Genomic DNA, 21977 nt, shown 5'->3' on the forward strand with positions numbered 1-21977 from the left:
ATATAATCTACATGATCTGGATGGTTTATGTTATGTTAGTTATAGTTATTAAGCAGCCTGTCTCCACTTTTGTGGATTAGTGTCTTTCTATATCTCTTGCTACTGGTGTAAGTTGCTTAAAAAACTACAAACTACCACTTCATTGTTTTTTAAATTACTTGAGGGATCCAAATCATTAAGGGGTCATGTTTGTGTTAGAAGTTTATTTGGAGAAAACAAGGGACATGACGAATGAGAACTTCTATTTTATTTTTCTGCTCAAGCCAATTAGGATTTCAGGGCCTGCGACCATGTGTTGAATAATCATTACTTCTTTGTGTTCTTTTTTTTCCTTATTTTCTTTTTCGTTCTATAGTAACTAAAAGTCTTTGTTTCAAATTGACGTAAAATCTTGTAGACTCAAAATTTTGAGGGAATTGTTTTTGTCAGTTAAACAACGGCTAAATACCCATATTGGTATTTTAATTCAACCCCATTTACCAACAAGGTATTTTAATTAGGAAATTCGGCGATAAGACATTTTAATTGAATAAAATTACCATTTAGGTCCTTTTCTCGTCGGCGGCCACTTTTCCGGCGAGAACTCATCACGTGCATTGCATGTGGGGGCTTAATATGTGTTTAAGATGTGTTTTCTGACGTGGCAGGGAATTAACCCTCTACTGTTCATCATCCCCCGCCTCTCTCTCTCTTTTTCTCCTTCCCGAACCCACGTCCACCGCCGCTCCTCCCCTCGACCACCGCTCCGGCCTCCGTCGCCCTCAGCCGAGGTCACCCCCGCGGAACTAAAGCCATAATCCGTCCGTAGCTCGTCCCTCCAACAAAGAATTCAAACCCCGAAAGTTTCACAATAACCCTCTCTCTCCTCTCTTCCACCCAAACAACCACCGCGCCCACTGTAGTCTGGAACTTGTTCTCGACAGGGGAGAAAATTATTGATTGATTTAGATGAGTTAAGGAGGCCATTTAAAGCGTGCAGAGGCTTTTCATGCTCGAAGCAACCCATCTTTGGAGCTGGACTGTGGGGTGGTTGGTTTTTTTATATGCCTGTTATCAGAACAAATGATGTGAAATCGCAGCAGTGGAATCGCAGCAGATGAGTCGGAGCTCTCCCAGACCTCAACCCCCTCCGTCCCCTCCCTGCTCAAAAACAGCCGACCCCTCACAAACATCTGCTTCTTGTAGCAATGCACCACGCTCCCCCCTCCCCCTCCGTCGCTCCTCAGCTCCCCGCTGCTCCTGACATCCTCCAGATACACCCAGGGGTCCTCTCCCAGCATCCTCATGTCGGCCACCGCCACGTCCCCAGACTTCCAGCAAACCTTGTAGACCTTCATCTGCTGGGCATCAACATCGGCGTCGGCGAAGGAGTCTCCAAACCTGCTGCTGGGCATCAACATCGGCGTCGGGAATGGAGGGATCCGACGGCGGCGATCTCGGGCCAGAGGCGGCGGAGGGAGGTGAGGGAGTCGAGGTGGGTTTCGGGAAGGAGAAAACGAGAGAGAGAGAGGCGGGGGGATGATGAACAGTAGAGGGTTAATTCCCTGCCACGTCAGAAAACATATCTTAAAACAGTATGCCCCACGTGCAACGCACGTGATGAGTTCTCGCCGGAAAGTGGCCGCCGACGAGAAAAAGGAATCTAAATGGTTAATTTTAATTCCATTAAAATGTCTTATCGCTCGAATTTCTAATTAAAATACCCTTGTTGTAAAGGGGTTGATTAAAAATACGTATTTAGCTATGACTTTTATTTAGGGTTTTTGTTCATTAAAGACTGTGGCCATTAATTGGTTCAATTCCAGGGCAAATTGGAGTAATCTTCATCTGAGATTTTTAACATTTAAGCTATTTGAAGAGTGAAGACGCATACTATCTTGTTCCCTTACGATAGAGTTGTTTAACCATAAATTTCATAGTTCGAAGTTTTAACATCAAGAGCTCACAATCCATGCTAGACTTTTCAACTATATTGGTTTCCCTGTTTAGATTTGTTTTTTTTTTTGTTTAGTTGTGAACGTGCTCACGTGGCATATTTATTGGTTCACATGTTAGTCGAAGAATCGAGAAGAATAGTTGTCTCTGGAGTTCGATTGCAACTCCAAGTTCTTTAAATTTCTTCGTAGATTCTCGGTTGTGTTCGGCAACGCATCACATTTGGCAACAGAGTGATAGCACACTCACTAATCCCTCACAGTCGCATAAATGAAAGTACTGAAAAAGGGTTTTGAGCGAGATGGAAATTTCTCCTATAACATTTGTTATTGTGTAACATCGATTACATTGATTTGAAGATCTTATTCTTCCTTCCCTGCTGCTACGTGCTCAAATCTCTTAGTACACATTGTACAAGTCACACCCGCTTGACATATCTGGGGCTATGCAGTTTTCTATGGCTCCTATCAGGATTTTGCCTACGAGAGGGAGTTGTTAGCTGCTTGGCACGCAACTAAGAATTTTGGAGTTTTGTCAGGATTATTATCGTGCAAACTCTAGGCTTCTAATTTTATGTGGATCTAATCGCAAGAGTTCTATACTCGCATATGACCCTTACCATATTGTGAGCCACATACTCTACGAATAAATTCTCCAAAGAAGTTATCTGTAACTCTTCTAATCTATTTAGATTTATTAGGGACTTTCCATCCAACGGCAGCGATAGGAATTACATCAAAAACGGCCCACATTACCGCAAAGCAATTGCCTGCTGATTTCTGATTTACAAAACTCTCTCACCTCGACTTGTTTTTTCCGGCCCTCCACATCTCCCTTTCTTGCAGTAGATTTTTGCACCCATTCTCGGCTGTTCTTCAAAAGCTAACTAGTAAGGCGTTTTAATTCAGGTTTGGTCGTCTGCTTTGAATAATTCTCAGAAATTGGTGTTTGTTTGCTGGAAGTGGAACTCAAGAATTTGTTATCTTGATGGCATTGTGATCCTCTTGGATCAGTATCTAAAGTGATCGGCCTACATGTGATTAAGGAGAGCTTAAGAATACAAGCCTTGCACTCTGTATAATGCTGAAGTTGTTTGTTATCATTGAATCATAACAGTGTTTGTATAATAGCGGCCAACATAGCGGGGCTTAGCGGCGGCGAACTAGCGGTTGGCGCCCTTTTCAGCGCCTACGTGTAGGGTTCCGGTTTGGCTTAAGCGGGAAAATCCGCTATTCATTCGAATAGCGTGTAAAAGACGGATTTAGCGGGTTAAAAGGCGGGTTCACGTTAAAAGCGGATTTTCGGTGCGATTAAAAGCGGTAAACGCTATCAACCACATATATATGCTAATATTTTTTGAAAAAAATTTCTATTCATAGTTTCATTCATTACAACAAGCCTACTATTGTTATTTACTGAATGAATACAAGAAATTTACAACTAATTGAATTTTTAGATTATTTTTTTTAGATTTTCTTATTATTTAGGATATTTAAATATTTATTTTCCGCTTATTTGATTGTGGATTTCCCGCGATTTCGCCACAAATAGCCCGATATAGCCTTAGCGGTACCCTCGCCGCGACGCGCCCGCGATCGCGCTATCAGGCAAGCGCTTTGAACATAAGTTATAAGTGCTGACATAGTAAAAAAAGAACTTGAGCATTCTGCTCCACAATAGAACATGGCAAGCTTACAAGTTCTGTGCCAATACATGGAAGAACTTCCTTATCAAAGTTCTCAGTAATTTTTATATGCCAAATAAGAGTTGAAAGAATATTAGCCAGCGAATATAAAAGTACATATTCAAAATTTATTGTGTTATACCCAAGGTTTAGTTATTATAATAAGAGATTCTGTTTCAATTTTCAATGAAGGGGTTATGCTAGTTTCCAGAATAGTGGCAAACATGCAGTAGCTGTAATTAGAGAAACCTCATCATTCTTTTTACAGTTTATCGTTGCAATATAATTTTCAAACCTTCACCTGGCATTTGAACAATCTCTCCGCTAGTTATAAATTTCCAGATTTATACATCGAGCATGAATTGTGCATTTGCTCTTATATATATACATATATACATTGAATTGATCTCAAACCAATTTCTAACATACTCAAATATCATAATATATTATTTATAAATATATAACATATTTATTATTATTTATCACAAAATATTCAAATTTTTGGGGTTTTACATTCTTCCCCCCTTAAAAGAATTTCATCCTTGAAATTCAAAAATCATACTTAAGCAAATAATAATACTAGAAAAGCACGTAGAGGGTCTAATTTAACCCGCAAACATAAACATCTAAGAATATTTACTCTTGATAAGCATATAGGGATATTTATATTTAACAATCCAGATTGACTATATTCCCACTCAACCCTTAATCGAATAGATCTAGTACGTCGAGCGAAAAATCCAAACAAGGAACCCCTCATATATATACCATATGTTCCAAGTACTAGGAGATAAGTTGTAATACTCTCATTTTAGTGTTAAGTATAAACTTCGCCATACATGCAACCATAAGCCATAAACAAGTCATACAAAAATTTAATTTACTAGATCAAACAGGTGTGGGTAGTCGCGATGTATACCCTCCTCGCGCTCCCAAGAACCTCCTCAACTCCTTTCCGGTTTCGCTGAATTGCCACAAAGGAAAAACATCTTGTTTCTAAATTTCTTGTCTTCCCTAGCAAGCATACAAACTTGGATTTTAATCGTAGTCAGATCTTTCTAAAGCTAAATCTTCAGTGCGTTCATCATTCGTTGCTGCTCTACATCATGAAAGTGCTTCCTAAGCATAGAAACATGAAATGCATTGTGTATACTAGACATCGATGCTGGAAGATCTAGTCTGTATGACACAACTTCAATGCTGTCCAAAATCTGATACGGTCCAATGTATCTCGGCGTAAGCTTTTTCTGTCTCCCGAATTGCTAAACACCTTTCACATGCGATACCTTCAGCCTAACCGAATCTCCAATCTGAAACTCCAAGGGTTTTCATCTCTTATTAGCATAGCTCTTTTGCCGACTCTAAATGGCTAGAATCCGATCTCTGGTCAATGTTACTTCCTCAGTAATCTGTCTCATAAGCTCTGGCCCAAGTATTAAACTCTTCTCCGGCTCTACCCAACATATAGGCGATCTGGAGTTCATACTCCAAACGTTGTTAGACCCTAGAGGGGGGGGGTGATTAGGGTCTTATGCTAATCTAATCCGATTAAATGCTAATTAAAATTAATTAACAAGGTATCCTAGCAAGAATGAAATACCACAAGATATATGAGCTAGGATAAGCAATGTAAACAAATATATATGAGCTAGGATAAGCAATATACAATATGATATATCCTAGCAAAGAGGCATATAGTGAAATATATGCAAGGATATATAAACTAACACAATGGGTAAACAATCTAAACAAGATAGTGGATGATATAGATAATGAGCTAATGACAATGGCGATATAAAATATGAACATAAATATAAATGAACGCCAAAGCACACTCAAACACACTATATGATCACGGAGTTCGGACCTTCCGTCCTACGTCTCCGCTCCCCACTCCCGGGGAGAAATCCACTATCACAACCGGGTTTTCTACGCTTACCCGACTCCTCACAGTCGGTTTTCTAGTTCACCGAAAACTTCACAACACACTCTCGGTTTTCTAGCTCACCGAAAACCTTACAACACTCACAATGTAACAAATATAAATTTGTTCTCTACAATAGATGAGAACTCAATTAAGCACAACTCAATGTTACAATCTCTCACAACCCTAATATATTATATATGCAAATACAATAAGCTCAAGTGGGTGTGTGTGTAACAATGAGTAATACACCGAAAACCTACAACACTCACAATGTAACAAATATGAATTTGTTCTCTACAATAGATGAGAACACAATTAAGCACAACTCAATGTTACAATCTCTCACAACCCTAATATATTATATATGCAAATACAATAAGCTCAAGTGGGTGTGTGTGTAACAATGAGTAATATAAAATCAAATCTAAACTCAATATAAAACTAGCTTTAATAGAGATGATAATTAACAAATAATTATAAGTAAAAGCTAAAGTTGAGTTTAGGAAAACTTCTCTAGATCAAGATGGAGAGATGAATAGATGATCTCCTCAAGCTCTTGTGAAATTGATTTCTCAAAAACAAACTCTCAAATGCTTAAAAGCTTTTTAAACAAAGCTTAAACAAGCTTAAACCCTTTTTAAAACTTTCTTAAACTTGTTTTAAAACTCTCATAGTCAGTTGGAGAGTTGAAGGCAATGGGGTATTTATACCCTCTCAAAACTCAGCCAAAAACCCAAACAAAAAGACAAAAACAGCCCAAAGCAATGGTCATAAAAAGAGCCGTTGGAAGCTGAAAAAGCTCTCGTCGGTCGACCGGAATTTTCATCGGTCGACCGAAAAATTTCATCGGTCGACCGGAAATTTCATCGGTCGACCGGAAAATTTCATCGGTCGACCGGAAATTTCATCGGACCGAAAACTGACATAAACAAAAACTGTATATTTGATTTTAAAACGCTGTTTAAAAATATCAAATAAATTCCAAAAAATGTAAAATTTTGGGGAATGATTGTAGACATGATAATAAACATGCTACAACGACTGGTTTACAAAAAGAACTTTCTAAATGAAAAATATCATCATTTTGCAAATATGTTCAAAAACATGAAAACCTGAAAATTGATATTTTGACTTAAACCAACTTTTGAAACTTTGTGAAATGTTTTTATAGACTTAGTAAAACATGTATAAACTGATATTGAAGTCTACAAACTAAGAATACAATATTTCACAAATTTGCATATTCTATGCAATGTTTTCAAAAACACAATAGAAAATATGAAATATATAATTTCATATATATAATCATAAAAACTCAAAACACATGTATGTATATAGATAACTATATATATAAACACATGTATGTATATGCATAACTATATATATGCATAGAAACCAAAACTTATGTATATATATATGACTATATATATATATATATATATACGAAGAAACCAATAAAATGTGTGTGTATAGATATTGAGCTTAACGTACTTAACACACATAATATAAAACCTAAACTAGATTACCCAAGCTTGATCTTGATCTTCATTGTAGCTCAACTTGGTAATCTCGCGGATGAAACTTGAACTTGATCTTTAACTTTGAATTGCATAAGCTTCACCGACATTCCGCCCAAGAATCGACTTCAAGTTCAAATTCCAACAACGGTCAGACAATAAATGCAGCACCGGAACCCCTACAGGCATTCTACAAAGCACTGAATAGCCTGAAGGAATTGAAGGAATCCAGAACAGAAGTCATTCCAGAGTCCCGTTACACCGACTGAAGGTTGGGACAATCACATCCAAAGTATTCCAGACTCTTCTATAAAAGAATGAGACTGAAATACTTTGGAGGGGGTATCTGTAGGCGTATAAAATTGCCTATAGGTCCCTTAGCACAGCTCGACGCCGATTTAACAAACGGACCACCGGGCGACGTATCCAAACAAGACCGTTAGCTCGCCAACGCTGAAGCCAAGCTATACGCAACGGAGCAGGTTAACGAGGCGACAAATCGCACCCAAGCATTGGAATGCATCCACTCGCACGCGGAATCAAACCAATGTTTAGGTGAATCACCGAGTCATCTAAACAAGAGCGAACTCGGATGAATCACGATCAAATCAACATCAATTCCGGACTCAAATTCAGAAGTTGGTTTACTGCCATATCAGGAACCCGACTCACTGCCATATCTGGAATCAAGTCAACAAGTCGTTGCCAAGTCAATCAACCACACAAGAGAACCAGAACCGGAAACAAAGGACGAAACGGACAAACACCCGGGGACTCGGCCGAAACCGAACCACCCCAGGGTGGCTCGGCCCAAGCCGAGCCACCCTGAGGTGGCTCGGTGGCCGAGCCACCCCAGGGTGGCTCGGCCAAGGCCGAGCCACCCTGAGGTGGCTCGGCCAAAGCCGAGCCACCCCAGGGTGGCTCGGCCAAGGCCGAGCCACCCTGAGGTGGCTCGGCCAAGGCCGAGCCACCCATGGGTGGCTAGGCTCAGAACTGTGCAAATGCACAGTTCTGAGTGCCTATAAATAGGCCTTGTGCTCATTTGTTTCAGAGGTTGGAAATTTTGGAGAGAGGCGAAGCCCTGCTGGATTGAAGACTCAGATCTAAAAAAGATCACAACTTTGAAGGCTTGGAGACTTGGACTTTCAGATCCGGTGCTCGGCGATCACCAACGCCAAATAAGGCAGGAGTTCGAGAGGATTGGATTTGAGATCTACACGATCACACTCCGGATCTAAGCTTGGTTCTTAGATCCCGAGATTCGAGCGGTTGTTTCCTTGGTGAAACAATCCCTCCCGGCTATTATTCCCTTGGTGGAATATTACCCGTCATATCGTGTAGATCCGACCGGATCGAGATCACGCGGTGGTCCACGGCAAATAACCCCGGCGCAGGCAAAGAACCCACCAAAGCGAGCGACCGCAAAACAGGAGCTCGCGATTAGTTCGACAAATAAGGAAAATTGTAATCTTTACTTTGTTTTCTTTGATTTTTCATTGTAACCGGATCTTATAAAAAGACCGGATCTTTGTAACGCATAAAGTTGTTAACTGAGATAGCAATGATATCAACAATGAAGAAAGCTACGATTTTTCCCGCGAACAATCTGGCGACCACAGTGGGAGCCAACAGCTTTACTGCCGAAGCTGTCGCGTCGCAGCCGCGGATCCCGATCCCGGTCGAGGAGGAGGTCGAGTACGAATTCGACCAACAAAAGTTCGAGGAGTATCTGTCATCCTCGTCCGAATCCACCTCCCCTCGCAAGTCCAAGTCTCCAAAGCTCTCTTCCAAGAGAAAACTTCGTTGGTACGAAGAAGTTGAAGCTGCCAACGAAGATCTCGCCCCGTTTGATGCCGAAGCTGCATCGGGTGAGATCTCTCCTTCCAACCAGGTCAGATCTGCTCTGGCCGAATCTTCCGTTGCCGAGGGCGTAGTGACTCTCTCAAAGAGAGCCCGCCAAAGGCAACGTCAGCGCCTTGCGAAACAAATCGCAAAGGCAATGGAATCTGTGGACGGGATCCGTTACAACACGGATCTGAAGAACAGAAGAGGCGAACGACCTCAACAACCAATGAATGGCAACTCCTCCAAGCCACCAACGAACGAATGGATCCGTGTCAAACGGAACCGTTCAACGCTGGAGGATCGCATTCAGAAGCGCCGCGCACTCTCAGCACAAGCACGAGCTCAAGTTCAAGAAGCCCGTAGAAGGTGGCAGAATGGAGTAGCCAAGAAATCACCACTAACTCACAAAATATGGAGGCCAAAGTCCAAAGTGGTGAGTCAGGCCGAGGATCGACCTTTACAGCCTTCAAAACGAGTTCAACCTCCCGAACCATCCCGAGGAAGGAGGTCAATCTTGGAGCGCCTCGGTCCAATTCCCGACGAGCGCAACGAAGTCCATGAACGCTCGGGCCCGATGAAGAGGCTCCGAACTAATCAACATGCTGGGGGTCGACACAACCCTCAACATGACAAAGAGTTTACGGCACCCAAGCGCACTACCTTGCGCATCGAAGTTCGGGAGCCCGCTGAGAATTCATGTCTACAAAGGCGTGTTTCGAGGCGAGTGACTCTCGGAAGTCCAAATAAGGCAGTTTGCTCTCAGAAGGAAACGTTGTCATCCGAGGATGATAACGTTATACCTGGGAAATCATGCCAACACGCGATAGGTTACTCCGATCAAATGGACGAGTTGTACTATCGTGCTGGGGGTACGAACAAAACAAGAAAAAGAAGCCCTCAAGGGCTCGAAACTCAGTGCCCATGTGCCAAGCTCATTCGGGTAGTACTGTCTCAATGCAACTGCATCAAGGGAGTCCCCGAGAGAATTTCAGTGTTCGAAAGGCTCGGCACCGAAACGCCAAAACCAAGGCATAGGCGCTTCCGGCAAAGAAGAACAGTGGTTAAGGATGGAGAATTTCCGAAGGTCACCGCCAACATGACCAGCAAAGAGACATCGACACAGATTGATCTCAAATCGTTTCTGGAAGCGTCCCGGCGTGTAACCCGTCTGCAGTCCGGAGCCATCGCACGAGGAACTTATGGTAGGGTTCGGATAAGATTGCCTTCGGAAGATGAAGAATCGGATTCCTGCTCTGCTGTCGCATCGGACAATACAGTGTCCAGCGAAGGACAACCCCGCGAGTCATTCATGATAGGCGCGGAAGAAATGGCCAAAATGCTTGAAGACGCTTTGGCTAAGCAGAAAGAAAGTTTTAAATTCGAGATGGAGACGGCCATGCAGCAGATGAGAGAGATGCATGAACAGCAAATCCAAGCATTCAGGAACCAACAAGGTGAACCAAGCCACCGTAACCAGGTTGCTCAGGAAAAGGAGCACGCGGATGGGGATGAAGCTCACAATGCCAATAACCCTCCCATCAATGCAGGGGGTGGTAGTGAGGATGCCAACGGGGATACAAGTGAAGACTTGAAGATCAAAAGCCTCGAGAGTAAAATCAATACGTTGCTGTCTGCTCAAGAGGTAAAGAAAACGGGCATTCCTTGTCCATACCCGAGGGAATGGGAATCAATCCCCTATCCGGCGAAGTTTAGTCTAATCAACTTCACGCCGTTCGATGGAAGGGGTTCCCCCACCCAGCATTTGATTTATTTCAAATCGCACCTGGGTGCTATCTCTGGGAACGAGCCTCTGATGGTGCGGTCATTCGTCGGCACTCTTCGCGGAGCTGCCTTCGATTGGTATCGTCGCCTCAAGCCAGGAAGCGTGAACAGCTGGGATGACATGGAGACGAAGTTCCTTGCAAATTTCTTCGACGACGACACCGAGATCTCTATCGGATCGTTGCTCGACGAGAAACAAAAAGACGGGGAGTTAGTCGACACCTTCGTCAAAAGGTTCCGGAACAAGGCGATGAATTGCCGGGACCCGATCACCGAGGAATTCATTCTCCAGACTTGCCACAACAACCTCGCATTGGACGTATTGGAGGCAATGGGGACAGCACCGTCTGACACTTGGAAGGATCTGAAGGTGCGCGGTGAACAAGCCGAACGCTTCCTTAAAAGGAAGAAGGCCGAAAGGAACCAACCGACGGTTAATCTGCTGGACTCAAACTTCGCTTCCCGTGGTAAGGGCAAAGCACCTGCAGCTGCTGGTGGTGCTAATCAAGCGTCACAACAGCAATCCCGAAGGCAGCAGAAGACTTCGGGTCCGAGACTCCAGAGAGAGTATTCCTTCAAGGACGAAGACGTTCCAACCATCTTCGAATCGCTCCTCGAAGGCAACAAGATCAAGCTACCACCTATCACGAATCAGGAGGAAGCTGATAACACTACGGACCCAAAGTACTGTGCATACCACAGAAGGGTTGTTCATCCCACCAAGGATTGCTTTGCTCTCAGGAATAGCATTCAGACCTTGGTCGAAGCCGGCGTTATAACGCTAAGGTAAGCCAAATAAAAACGGCAAAACTCCGACCGGTATAAGAGTATAAACTGCTTCCTGACACTCCAAAGAGTATACGAGTATAAACTGTTTCTCAATCCTCCGACCGGTATAAGAGGTTAAACTACTCCCTGATACTCCAATAGGTATATGAGTCTAAACTGTTTCCCCACTTTTGACGGGAAGTTCCTGGAGAATATTAAGCTAATATTCTTAAGGATAACCCGGTTAGTTAACTGATAATAATGTCCGAACCAGTTCCGCAGAGGAAACTGGGGGTGGACGATTTATGTAACGGGAAGTTCCCAAAACCACAGCAATGTAATGAATAAGGACTCCCATTCAAGTTCTCACTGTGTCTGTGCACTCAACACTCTCTCTGTTAGAGTCTGGACGTAAAGTTCCTGATTGGTCAAACCTTCTTACAGTTAGGACCACAGTCAAAATCCCCTCTCGATTCTCCCAATGAACGAGAGGTCCACAAATCAAGCGATCAAACCTTCCTACAGTTAGGATCGTCTTAAACCTTCCATTCGGTCAAACCTTTCTACAGTTAGGACCAAAACCAAAAACCCCTCTCGATTCCTCCAATGAACGAGAGGTCCACTTTCAAATCGAGTGATCAAACCTTCCTACAGTTAGGGTCACCTCAAACCTCCCACTTGGTCAAACCTTCCTACAGTTAGGACCAAAACCACGATTCATTCTCGATAAACGAGAAATTCATCTTTAGTTCGATAATCAAACCTTCCGACAGTTAGGGTTATCCGAATCTTTTTGATTCTCGGAGTGGAGATCCCACTCTTAGTTTCACCTTTCCGGATTCTGGGGGTGGAGATCCCACCTCGAGTCTCCTTTCCTTCTTTGTTCGGGGAATAGAATATAAAATTCTTCCTTCCCCATACCAATCCTTTTCGAAGAATTCAGGATTCATCCTAGGAAGTTTATCCCGAATCCTAAGCAGGGATAAGTCTGCGCCTAACACGCGCTGCCGGTTTAGTCTTTTTTCTGCACAAAAAGACACCAGAGTTCGATTCTGGGGTATTCTATCCTGAAACCTAAGCAAGGATAAGTCTGCGCCTGACACGCGCTGCCGGTCAGTTCTTAACCGTTTAAAAAGAACACCCGTTCACATATTCAACATTGTGACAGGTTGTTATTAATAACACCAAAATCCATGCCTTACACGCATGGGGAATTTCATCCTGAATCCTAAGAAAGGATATGCCGACGCCTAACACGCGTCGCCGGTTTAGTCTTTCCCCGTAGAAAAAGACACCAGAGTTCGATTCTGGGGTATTTTATCCCGAAGCCTAAGGAGGGATAAGTCAACGTTTAATACACGTTGCTGGGTAGCCTATTCCCATGACAACGGCGAAGTCTATGTATTCAAAGTCATAGCAACAAGTCTTAGAGGATTCAGTCTCTAAGCACAACGTTACATGCGGAACGGATTTAGACAATTCGCATGCTAGCCCGACTCAAACGGTAGTCGGTAAAGGTTAATCAAATCCGTTAAAGGCTTGGGGTTAGCCAAAAATCCTAAAGTCAGCGCCTAACACGCGTCGCCGGGTAGTCTATTCCCGTGAGAAAGACGAAGTCTACGTATTCGAAGTCGTAGCATCAAGTCTAAGGGAGTTCATTCCTTTAGCACAACGTCACATGCGGAACGGACTTAAGACAATCCGCATGTAAGCCCGATTCAAACGGTAATCGGTAAAAGCATGACAAATCCGTTGAGGGCTGAGGATTTGCCAAAAATCCTAAGTCAACGTCTGATACACGTTGCTGTTTAGTCTTTTCACAGGAGAAAGACGAAGTCTACGTATTCAATATCGTAGCACTAAAAGAGTTAACTCTTTTAGCATAACGTCACATGCGGAACGGACTTAAAACAATCCGCATGCTAGCCCGACTCAAACGGTAGTCGGTAAAGGCGCATCAAACCCGTTGATGGCTGAGGATTTGCCAAAAATCCTATAAATATGCGAGTCATTGACGCATCAACTTTATGAGTTGGTCTCGTGACTCGAGCATCCAACGACCTTGGGATAAGATCCATGCTCCAATTCCTTAAGAGCTTAAACCGTGTGTACTCCAGCAGACGTACGAGTATAAACTGTGTCAAATGCCGAACAGTGCATCATAATGAAGCCTGGACGCCGGACAACGCGTCGCAATGAAGCTCAAACGCCAGACAACGCGTTATAGATGAAGATTCAACGCAGTCAATCGATGATAAGTTCTGTGTTGAAGCAGCAAACTCGAGCCAAAAAGTCAAGAAATCAAGAATCGACTTCAAGTTCAAATTCCAACAACGGTCAGACAATAAATGCAGCACCGGAACCCCTACAGGCATTCTACAAAGCACTGAATAGCCTGAAGGAATTGAAGGAATCCAGAACAGAAGTCATTCCAGAGTCCCGTTACACCGACTGAAGGTTGGGGCAATCACATCCAAAGTATTCCAGACTCTTCTATAAAAGAATGAGACTGAAATACTTTGGAGGGGGTATCTGTAGGCGTATAAAATTGCCTATAGGTCCCTTAGCACAGCTCGACGCCGATTTAACAAACGGACCACCGGGCGACGTATCCAAACAAGACCGTTAGCTCGCCAACGCTGAAGCCAAGCTATACGCAACGGAGCAGGTTAACGAGGCGACAAATCGCACCCAAGCATTGGAATGCATCCACTCGCACGCGGAATCAAACCAATGTTTAGGTGAATCACCGAGTCATCTAAACAAGAGCGAACTCGGATGAATCACGATCAAATCAACATCAATTCCGGACTCAAATTCAGAAGTTGATTTACTGCCATATCAGGAACCCGACTCACTGCCAAATCTGGAATCAAGTCAAAGAGTCGTTGCCAAGTCAATCAACCACACAAGAGAACCAGAACCGGAAACAAAGGACGAAACGGACAAACACCCGGGGACTCGGCCGAAACCGAACCACCCCAGGGTGGCTCGGCCAAAGCCGAGCCACCCCAGGGTGGCTCGGCCAAGGCCGAGCCACCCTGAGGTGGCTCGGCCAAAGCCGAGCCACCCCAGGGTGGCTCGGCCAAGGCCGAGCCACCCTGAGGTGGCTCGGCCAAAGCCGAGCCACCCCAGGGTGGCTCGGCCAAGGCCGAGCCACCCTGAGGTGGCTCGGCCAAAGCCGAGCCACCCCAGGGTGGCTCGGCCAAGGCCGAGCCACCCTGAGGTGGCTCGGCCAAGGCCGAGCCACCCATGGGTGGCTAGGCTCAGAACTGTGCAAATGCACAGTTCTGAGTGCCTATAAATAGGCCTTGTGCTCATTTGTTTCAGAGGTTGGAAATTTTGGAGAGAGGCGAAGCCCTGCTGGATTGAAGACTCAGATCTAAAAAAGATCACAACTTTGAAGGCTTGGAGACTTGGACTTTCAGATCCGGTGCTCGGCGATCACCAACGCCAAATAAGGCAGGAGTTCGAGAGGATTGGATTTGAGATCTACACGATCACACTCCGGATCTAAGCTTGGTTCTTAGATCCCGAGATTCGAGCGGTTGTTTCCTTGGTGAAACAATCCCTCCCGGCTATTATTCCCTTGGTGGAATATTACCCGTCATATCGTGTAGATCCGACCGGATCGAGATCACGCGGTGGTCCACGGCAAATAACCCCGGCGCAGGCAAAGAACCCACCAAAGCGAGCGACCGCAAAACAGGAGCTCGCGATTAGTTCGACAAATAAGGAAAATTGTAATCTTTACTTTGTTTTATTTTGATTTTTCATTGTAACCGGATCTTATAAAAAGACCGGATCTTTGTAACGCATAAAGTTGTTAACTGAGATAGCAATGATATCAACAATGAAGAAAGACATAATTTTTCCCGCGAACACCAAGAAAAGGAAAAATAAGAATACTAAAATTCTTGGTTTAAAATTTAAATTTGTTTTGGTACCCAAGAACTCTTGGTACCAAAAGATTTAGGGACATGACCCCTATCATTAAAGCTCAAAGCCTTAGGGTTATGAACCCTCTTAGGCACATGTGGTGCACTAACACGGTCAAAGCAATATTCATTCAAATGACCCTTCCGATTGCAATTTGTGCAATGAAAGAGATCCATTTGTTTATGTGGACCTTTAGCTCGTGCACGGGAATCATTTGCAAATAAAGATTTTCTTTTAAAATTTTTTTGCAAATGAGAAACATTCTTAAACAAAGGTCTATTTGGAACAAATTGCAAATTTGGAACATTTTGCAAATCAAGACAAAATTTAGCAAGATGTCCAAACCTATCACAAACATCACATTTGAAAACATGTGGTCTTCTAGAAACATTTGGCAAATGATATTTATTTTTCAAATCAAAACAATATTTGGCCAAATGACCAAAACGACCACAATTATCACATCTATACACATGAGCATGCTTATGATGAACTATGGGTGCATGTGTGTGTACATGTGATGAAGAAGAAGCCTTATGAGATGCACATGGAGTATTAGCAATCTTAGGTTTGTGTGCATCATAGCAAAATTTAGCAAGGTGGCCTTTACGACCGCAAATAGAGCATTTGTAAATTTTGCTATACAAGTGTGCATAGTGTGTATTAGATTTAGAAGTATCAACACGGGACTTTGCACACAAGTCCATAAGTTTCTTATGGTTGATAATGCATGTTTTCAAAGTTGAATCTAAAGATGAAATGCAATTTTTCATAAGATTCAAATCTTCATTTTTAGGCACATATGCATTTTTAGAAGTAGAACATAAATAATCATTTATAAAGGAAGCGGTATCATTTTTTATGTTCTTTACTTCTAGCATGGCATTATCTTTTTCATGATGTAAGCTAGTTATAGATGTGGTTAATTTTTTATTTTCCAAAATTAATATGTCATTGTTTTCTTTAAGCATGGTATTTTCTTTTGTAATGACATCCAATTTTGACACTAGCTCCTCATGATTGGATTCTAAATTATCATGCTTGCATTGTAAATTAATGAAATTATTTTGTAATTTCTTGTAGGCATGCAATAATTTATCACTAGCACAAGCAAGTTCATCACTAGATAGATCATTAACAGATTCGAACTCGCAAACCTCGCTAGGGCTATCGCCTAGTGCACGTGTGCATGACGCTCCTTTTGAACTTGAAGCGGGATCCTCCAAAGCTTGTCGGATCGCCTCCAAGTCCCCTTGATGTGCTTCAAAAGATTTCCATAAGGTATAAGCACTATCAAAATGAACAAACTTGTTAGACATAGATGAATCAATAGCATTTAGCAAATATTCTAACAAAATATTGTTCATAGTAAACATACGATGATCATTCTTATTCCACTTGGATTTCTCCAAAGTGGGCACAATATAAGCATCATCTATAATTTCCCATAAATCAAAGTGTTTAGATTGAACAAAAAGTTTAAATCTAACACACCATTGGGCATAGGGGAAACTATCTAATCTAGGAGCAATATTGATGGTATAACCTAAACAATGTGCATCACTCATATCCATACTATAAAAATATGCAAGCAAGATACAAAAAACAAAAATTAGATTAGCACAAAAAGATAACTTGGATCTTTAACTCAAGGTGATTAGACCTTAAATCAAAGAGCACCAAGCTCTGATACCAATTGTTAGACCCTAGAGGGGGGGTGATTAGGGTCTTATGCTAATCTAATCCGATTAAATGCCAATTAAAATTAATTAACAAGGTATCCTAGCAAGAATGAAATACCACAAGATATATGAACTAGGATAAGCAATGTAAACAATGAGATATATCCTATATGATGACTTATATATATACAAGGATATATAAACTAACATAAGATGATATATCCTAACAAAGAGATATAGGCAATGTATGTGCAAGGATATATAATCTAACACAAGGGTAAACAAAATGAACTAGATAGTGGATCATATAAATAAAGAGCTATGAACAATGGCGATATAAAATATGAACATAAATATAAATGAACGCCAAAGCACACTCAAACACACTATATGATCATGGAGTTCGGACCTTCCGTCCTACGTCTCTGCTCCCCACTCCCGGGGAGAAATCCACTATCACAATCGGGTTTTCTACGCTTACCCGAACAACGTTTACACCTCACAGTATCGGTTTTCAACACTCACCGATCAACGTCACTCCTCACAGTCGGTTTTCTAGTTCACCGAAAACTTCACAACACACTCTCGGTTTTCTAGCTCACCGAAAACCTTACAACACTCACAATGTAACAAATATAAATTTGTTCTCTACAATAGATGAGAACTCAATTAAGCACAACTCAATGTTACAATCTCTCACAACCCTAATATATTATATATGCAAATACAATAAGCTCAAGTGGGTGTGTGTTAACAATGAGTGAAATCAAAATCAAACTAAACTCAAATTAAAACTAGCTTTAATAGAGATGATAATTAACAAATAATTATAAGTAAAAGCTAAAGTTGAGTTTAGGAAAACTTCTCTAGATCAAGATGGAGAGATGGAGATTTGAGGCCCAAACAATAAGATAATCTCCTCCACTTGTGAAAGCTAAAACTGTTTTAAACCAAACCCTTAAACAAGCTTAAACAAGCTTAAACCCTTTTTAAAACTTTCTTAAACTTGTTTTAAAACTCTCATAGTCAGTTGGAGAGTTGAAGGCAATGGGGTATTTATACCCTCTCAAAACTCAGCCAAAAACCCAAACAAAAAGACAAAAACAGCCCAAAGCAACGGTCATAAAAAGAGCCGTTGGAAGCTGAAAAAGCTCTCGTCGGTCGACCGGAATTTTCATCGGTCGACCGGAAAATTTCATCGGTCGACCGGACCGGTCAACCGACAGTCTCTCTGTCGCCCAGTGAGCATTTGAACTCAGGTTCGGTCGACCGGTTCGGTCGACCGGTTCGGTCGACCGAAAACTGACATAAACAAAAACTGTATATTTGATTTTAAAACGCTGTTTAAAAATATCAAATAAATTTCAAAAAATATAAAATTTTGGGGAATGATTGTAGACATGATAATAAACATGCTACAATGACTGGTTTGCAAAAAGAACTTCCTAAATGAAAAATATCATCATTTTGCAAATATGTTCAAAAACATGAAAACCTGAAAATTGATATTTTGATATTTTGACTTAAACCAACTTTTGAAACTTTGTGAAATGTTTTTATAGACTTAGTAAAACATGTATAAACTGATATTAAAGTCTACAAACTAAGAATACAATATTTCACAAATTTGCATATTCTATGCAATGTTTTCAAAAACACAATAGAAAATATGAAATATATAATTTCATATATATAATCATAAAAACTCAAAACACATGTATGTATATGCATAACTATATATATGCATAGAAACCAAAACTTATGTATATATATATGACTATATATATATACGAAGAAACCAATAAAATGTGTGTGTATAGATATTGAGCTTAACGTACTTAACACACATAATATAAAACCTAAACTAGATTACCCAAGCTTGATCTTGATCTTCATTGTAGCTCAACTTGGTAATCTCGCGGATGAAACTTGAACTTGATCTTTAACTTTGAATTGCATAAGCTTCACCGACATTCTGCCAACCTCCTTTTGGATATGATCGTTGAAACTCTATTCCATCCATCCTCCAACAACGTTATTTGTCTACAATACATAGGAAAACACAAATACTAGACAAACAATATTAGTGGTAAATTGTTTGTTAAACATCATCAACACAAGAAGGCCAACAAACGTGTCATCACAATCTTTCCTTGGACGTGCTGGAAGCTATGGGTGTAGCGCCTTCCAAGACATGGAAGGAATTGAAGGTACGTGGAGAACAAGCTGAATGTTTACTTAAGAGGAAAAAGGCCGAAAGGGGTCAATCGGCGAATAGCGCCCGAAAGCAAAATTTCACCCCTCGTGGCAAAGGAAAGGGGAAGGCAAATGCAGTGGATGTGAATCAAACGTTCCAACTGCAGCCACAACAACAACAACAATGGCACGCGCTGAAGCAGCAGTCGCCTCAATGGCAACAACAACCTCAGAGGCAACAGAAGACTTCTGAGGCGAGGTTCCCAAAGGTGTATTCCTTCAAGGAAGACGAAGTCCTCGGTATTTTTAAATATTTGTTGGAGAACAACAAAATCAAGTTGCCTCCAATCACCGACCCCGAGGGAGCTAACAAAACTACAAACCCAAAATACTGTGCGTTCCACAGGGCGGTTCATCATCCCACCAAGACGTGCTACGCTCTCAATGATAAGATTCAGGCCTTGATTGACGTCGGGATCATCACTCCTATGCAACAAAAGGAGAAGAAGGTGGGACCGAATGCGGTGAGCATCAGTTTCAGTCTGTACCCCTCACATGGTTTCAACCAGAGCCGGTGACAAAGGTAGAGATAATGACAGTTAATGAAGATCCTCACGGACAGCGCCAGAAGGGATTAGTGCCGCATACGGCCCCAAACGGCAAAATCCTCTGGGTTCATCCCGATTTACTGCAAGATGAACAATGGATGGGATCCTCCTCCAAGAAGAAATCCAAGTCCAAAGGCAAGGGCAAAGCTTGTTGCGCCACCACCGCAATTCCAGAAGAGAATGGCGAAGGTATCCTTACTTTCCCACTTTCCGATGGTGAATAGGAGGTTTTTGTCGCTAACAACGAACCAGCTTTTGCCACTAGAAGTGGAAATGAATACAAGTTTGACTATTCCAAGGTGGTTGATCAGCCGGCCACACAGAGGGTAGTTACGACCGCTCCCAATCCATCTGAAGGAACATCTCGGCAACAATCTGCCGCTAAGCAGAAGGAGGTGGCGGCCAAACAAAAGGACAAAGGGCTCGTGCATCAAGAAGTTCAAAACCTAAAACAGTCTCGTTTCAATTGTTCGATTGGAGGAGACATGCCGGAGAATTCAAATGCTCCCTACCGCTTCGACATTATGGCACAGCTGGCTATCATCCCAGCGAGAATAACTCTATATGAGTTGTTACGTTTTTCCAAAGACACCAGGGAGGCCTTTAACAAGACAATCATAAAAATTTTGTCAAAGCTCATGAAGACTAACAAACGAGACTGGGATGATAAGCTTGGCGAAGCTCTTTGGGCCTACCGCGCTACAGTCCATACACCTACTGGTGCGACCCCGTATTCCCTCGTATACGGATGCGAAGCCGTCCTCCCGTTGGAAATTTAGATTCTATCCCTATGTATTGCTCTTGCAACAGAGATGACGACCGATGAGCAACATCAAAAAAGTCTTGAAGAGCTCGAGATGTTAGATAAGAAGCGCTTAAAGGCGCAACAGCAGATTCAATTCTACTAAGCCAAAATCTCCAGGGCTTTTGATAAGAAGGTCCGACAACGGATCTTTAAACAAGGTCACTTGGTCCTTGCCGCTCGATGACCGATGATCCTCAATTCCAAGAGGAAGGGGAAATTCTAACCCAAATGAGAAGGACCATTTGTGGTAGAGACGGTTTATTCAAATGGCGCATATTGCCTTGTCACTCAAAATGATGACAAACTTATGATGCCGATAAATGGGAAGTTCCTGAAGAAGTACTATCCTTAGTACGCTTGGGATAACCTATTGGATTGGTAGTTCCTGGAGAACATTGTTTATAGTGTTCTTAAGGATAACCCAGGACTAGCTGTCTATTCAGAATGTACGTTGATCATCTGAATAATTCATTCTTAATCATGATAAAAAAATAATGATTAAGAAACCTCTGTAGGGTGTAAAGTTTGATTTTCCCAAAAAAAGGGGAATTCGTTTGTATTGATAAGAATAGCTTATTACAAACTAATGAATCAAAGTTACAACAGAAGCGGAGGGAATGCCCTTCTTGTTTAACGTGGGTTCTTTGGTAGTGATAGGATGCCTCCTTCGGTGCTTGTGCTGAATTTACCTCCCTTGGATGATTCGAACGAAGTCGCAGGCGAGCTTCAGTACGCGATAGAAGCTCGAGCTGATCGAGTTCGAATTCCCGGGCTTAATAGCTATCAGGGCCGAAAGCTGGAAGAAGGAGCTACAATGTAATAATTATGCAGAGTGCCGACCGAGCCAAGAAACGCACTTATAAATCAGTGAAATGCGAGTTCTTTCCTCCTTGAACTGAATTGCAAATGAACTTCGAACCTTGAACCCTTTTCCCGTAGCCGAGGGAGGCTCTTAAATAGGGAAGAGACAGCATGGTCATTCCCTTTGATCATGGGATGTGACCATGCATTGTTTAGAGATGCCATACCTCTCAACTGTACTGTGGGCGGCTGCATAATAGAGGCGGAGTACTATACTCCTCTCCTTTCACATCGTAGGAGATGGGAAGGCCCATCCCTGTACATGACAGTAACGGCCGTCGAGTACACAAGCGAGTATGGCGAGCTTGCAGGCGAACTGTCGATCGTTTGATTACCCAGGCAAGTAGCGTTCATGTAGGCGAACTTGCTTTAATTCGTGCTGGCGAGTTGATGCCTTAGGCGGACTGGGTTCGTGCAGGCGAACCCAG

General features: G+C 42.3%; 1 protein-coding gene across 1 annotated transcript in view; it reads left to right on the plus strand.

Moving 5' to 3' along the window:
* LOC109837520 (transcription factor bHLH104-like) overlaps positions 1-21977 on the plus strand; it is a 33613-nt gene that overhangs the window by 3260 nt on the left and 8376 nt on the right. The window lies entirely within an intron of this gene.

This window comes from Asparagus officinalis, chromosome 4 (genome assembly GCF_001876935.1).
Source record: "Asparagus officinalis chromosome 4, Aspof.V1, whole genome shotgun sequence".
NCBI lineage: Eukaryota > Viridiplantae > Streptophyta > Magnoliopsida > Asparagales > Asparagaceae > Asparagus > Asparagus officinalis.